Here is a 5,000-nt window from a genome sequence, read left to right as displayed (position 1 = left end):
AAGGATAAATAGGAAAAGCGTTTTTTTTTCAATATAAATGCTAAAAAGAATTGCACGTGAATTTTGAACAGAGATTGTGTTTAAAAAGAAGCCCAGGGCGATTGATGAATATTGGTGCTTCAGAACAATACACATGAAATGCAATACAATTGTTTACCAGAGAGAGAGAGAGAGAGAGAGACCTTGCCTTCCTTACAGACCTTACATCTTGTCGGGGTTGCCCCAGGTCCCTCAGTGTGAGGACCTCTAATGTCTACCAGAGAGTTGCTAGTACATCTTCCGGTATATTTTGCATCTTCCCAATCTTGGATGGTCTGGGATGCAGTTTAGATATTGTCGAGCTTATTCTTAAACACATCTACGCTCACTCCTGATATATTCCTCAAGATGAGCTGGCAACGCATTGAATAGACGCTGCATTATCGATGCTGGTGCGTAGTGGATTTAATGTCCTGTGTGCTTTCCTTATTTTCCTGGTATAGTTTGGGCATTATTAATCTACTCTGCTTTGCTCTTTCTGATATTTTTAGTTCCATGATATTTTCTGCTATTTCCTTCTATCTGTTTCCATGCATGAATTATCATGTAGCGTTCTCTTCTCCTTTCTAGAACTATATAATTTTAGGATTGTAGTCTTTCCCAGTAGTCAAGGTCTTTAACTTCTTTTCTATTCTAGCTGTAAAGGACCTTTGTACACTCCTCTATTTGGGCAATATCCTTTTGATAGTGTGGGGTACCATATCATTGCAATATTCAAGTGGACTACGAACCATATGTTTTATAAAGCATAATCAGGTGTTTCAGCTTTTCTTGTTTTTGGAAGTGCCGTAACAACATTCCCCATTTTTGCTTTACATTTTGCCAACAGAATTGCTATTTGATCATTGCATAACATGTTCCTATTCATCAATCACACCAAGGTCTTTAAACTGCTTCAATTATTGGTGATTGTTTCTCATTATTAGGTCCCTATATGCATATATCTTTCTTTCTCTGTCTCCATAATTTATTGATTCAAATTTATCAGAGTTAAAATACCATCCATATTTACCTCTGCCAATCATACTATTTGTTAAGGTCTCTTTGTAGAGTGTTGCCTCTTCATCACAAAAGTAATTTCTCTACTTATTCTTGTGTCATCTGCGAAAAATACTCACTACCGAATCCTTAACATTACTGTCTATGTCCTCAATCATAATAACAAACAGTATTGCAGCTAACACCGTACCTTGCGGCACACAGGATATTACCTTGGCTTCATCGATTTCTCCGCGTTTGCAAATAACTATCTGTTTTCTGTTGGTAAAAATTCTTTTAACCATCTTCCTATTTTATCCCACGATATTGTGTTTTTAAATTTTCTGCGAATATTTTTTATGGTACTTTTGTCAAAAAGCTTTTGCAAAGTAAAATAAATAAACACATCTGTTTCATTTCCGCTTTCTTTTCAAAATTTGAAATTTTTGAATATGTTCTCACGGTGGGACTAACAGTTGGGGTGTGTACTTTTTCCGGGTACGAAACATGTTGTCCTTTATTAAACAATATTTTTTATTAAATGTTTCATAATATTTTTCTTCATTACCCCTTTCATACACTTTTTCAGAATATGTGATGTTAGACTCACAGGCCTATAATTACTTTGCCTCTAGTCTTGATCCACTTTTGAAAGTAGGGGTAATATAGGTGAATAATTTGGGCTCATCAAAATAAAATCTTGCCTGTATCTACACTTTGTTTTCTTTTAATAAATATTGCAAGTGGCTTTGCGATAGAATGAACTACTTTCTTAACAAATAGCAGGCACTCCATCGGCCCTGCAGCAGCTCCATTTTTTAATTTAATTAATAAGCCTGCACAATATCAGCTTCATTAATATCTATGTCAGCTAAATATTCACTATTTTCATCCCTTACTTCTATATCATTATCTTCATTATCTTCTAGGGGTGAATTCTCTCTTATATCGTTCTGCCAATATGTTGCAAATTTCCTTTTTTTCATTCGTTAATCTCCCTTCAATTCTTAGAGGGCCTATTTATATTCTTCTTTTTATTCATCTTCTTGCATATGAGTATAATAGTTTGGGATTTTGCTTGATATTTAATAGGGTTTTTCTTCCAAGTCCCGTTTTTCATTTTCTTTTGATTGTATAATCTTTTGTTCTGCATTTTTCTATCTTACTTTTAGTTCTATAACTTTCCATGCATTTTTTTCTTTTGCAAGACCTTTTTTCCACTTTCTGATTTTCTGGAACAAGATCCTTCTGTCTCTTGGTATGCATGACTGATGTTACTTTTCTTCTTCGGTATATATTTATCCACTATTTTCTCTAATATTTTATGATAATATCTCCGTATTTACCTTTATGTCATCACTTACGAAATGTTATCAATCCCAATTCTTTGTTTAATTCTTCATTTATTTCTGACCATTTTATATTTTACTGTAGAAGTGTATTTTTCATATCCTTCCCACTTTTTCATTTCTTGCTTATCCCTGTTTTCACTTGCTTTGGAATGGACTGTTAATTCTATGAACATTATGGTCTGAAATACTCGCATTATAAACTATTATTATTTCTTTAACATAATTCATCTCGTTCACAAATACTAGGTCTAAAGTATTTTCTTACCTTTCTTGTGGCAGTGATTTATTTGTGAATGTTGTATTCTAGTAGCATATCTAATAGCTTTTCGAATTGCCTCTTATCTTCTGCACTACTATTACTCTCTTTTTTATATGTATAAGTACATCCACAATCTCCTATTCGTTCTTTCCAGTCTACGAAAGGAAAGTTGAAGTCTCCAGATAGGAGAATAGTCCAGTCCTTGTGATTTCTACATATATCATCCAATTTTTCTATTATTAAGTCAAACTCTTTAGTATTAGGAGGTCTATATATTACTATGTCATTAATTTTTCAGATTCAAATTCTACCGCTATTAGTTCACATTCTGAGTTACTATATTTCTCATATATTTTTCCTTGTTGTTTTTGTCTTTCCCATATATTGCGGTTCCCCCTTGATTCCTATTTTTTCTATCTGATCTATAAGTTTGGAAACCCTTTTATTTGATCATCATTCCCAGTCTCTTGGGAATACCAGATTTCACTTATATTCATTATATATATTTTCTTTTCAATTTGGGTTAGTTCTTCTAAGTACTCTATTTTTCTTTTTTGAGTTACTCGTAACTTAACCCTGCGCATTCATCACTATGATGGTTTGCGTGTTTTTCCTTCATTTAATATTGGTAATAATAAGGATTTTCCCCAGTGTCTCTTCTGGTCTGGTATGTTGTTTTTTTTTTTCATTTCCAGAAATTCTGACATTAAAAAATCCAACTTTTCCATAATATTTGTTCTTCCTTCATCATAATTATTCAGTGTCTGAAACTGCAATTTTCTCCATATCTGCAATATCCTCTTGCATAATAAAAACAGTTATTATCTCTTGAGTAGAATCTTGGAGCTGATGCATTGAAATTTTTTGCTGACACCTCTGCATATCTCGTTGATGGCTTGCTTTTTTCTTTTTTTTTTACCTGATATTCTTCATTCCATCTCTTTATTTGTTTCTTTCTATTTTGGATTTTATTACTTGATTGGTTATTTATTTGATTATTTTCATGGCTACAGGGTGCATATATTTACATTTTTTGTCGAACTTACATCCTTTTCCTTCTTTTAGGTTTTTGCATATTTTGGATGTAGAGATCTCTGCAATAATCCTCATAGCCATCTAGGTATGCAACATTTACCATATATTTCAATAGTTGTGACATACCTTAGGATGTTTGTAGTAACATTTTTCTCCAAATCTGCAATTCCCTCTTTTCAAAAGGTTGCAGACTTTGTCTTTTTTGTATATTTTTTCCTCTCTTTCCCGTCATTGTGTAGATTCTGGTAGAGCCTCTTCGGCATTTGTTTTTTTTTTGTGTTGTCATATCGTAATTTATTTCTTCGTAGGTATGCTGCTTTATAGCCTCATATGTAGTATCAATGAGTATCTCTGCATCCATACTTTTATCTTGTTCTTTGTTTTCCTTATCTTTTTCTGTCATTTCAGTTTTGTTTACTTCTCTTACGTTTTCCTCTTCTTCTTCTTCTTCTTCCTCTTCCTCTTCTTCTTCTTCTTCATCCTCAACTATTTGTACATTCAATCTTGATTTAATAACATTGTCTATCCATGGTAGGACATGTGAGCAAAAAATTCTTGTGTCTTTTCTCATATCTTGCATTACCTCAGCACACTGTGGATGGGTCGGAATGTTGCATGCAGCACATTTTCTGATTAGGTTTTGTGGATTAACTATGCTATACCACACCTTACACAGTTTACATGCTTTTGGCATTCTTTTTCCTAATGCATCAATTAGGATATTCACAAGGTTCACCTTATTCATTTTCTTTGTCGGAATATGTTGGTTTATGTATATTTTCTTTATGAGTCTCTTGACCACTTGGATTTTATTTGGAACTTCTTCAATTATTTTCAAGATGTTTTCAGTTGATTTGTTTCTTTTCCAGTTTGTAGGATTGTATCCTTCTAATATATCTATGAATGCTTTGTATCTTTTGGTTAGGGACTGTTTGCTGATTTCATAGATCAGAAATGGCCAGTTCCCTTCCTGCTACCTCATCGTATTGCGAAATCTGCCAAGGAAGCTAAATCTCGCCATCTTTTTTTCGCAGTTGGAACTTACTGCCATCTTGTTCTGATTTTACAGTATTTCACTTGATAAACAACTTAGAGACGCTTTATCCTACTATTTTCACACTAATCTTATCACCGATAGTTCACGAACACTTCTAGATATTTCTCAAATTCTAGACGTTGGTTAAAACTTGTGATATCTGTTGATTAATCTGACTTCGCGCAGGAACGTCTCACCAAGCACGATGACTACTACGGAGAGAGAGAGAGAGAGAGAGAGAGAGAGAGACTCTTAAAATTAAACGTGGCATTTTATTGCCAATATATCAAACATCAAGTTG

Source organism: Macrobrachium nipponense, chromosome 7 (assembly GCF_015104395.2).
Source record: "Macrobrachium nipponense isolate FS-2020 chromosome 7, ASM1510439v2, whole genome shotgun sequence".
Classification (NCBI taxonomy): Eukaryota; Metazoa; Arthropoda; class Malacostraca; order Decapoda; family Palaemonidae; genus Macrobrachium; species Macrobrachium nipponense.
The sequence above is the reverse complement of the archived record's forward strand: the minus strand, read 5'-3'. Positions refer to the sequence as shown.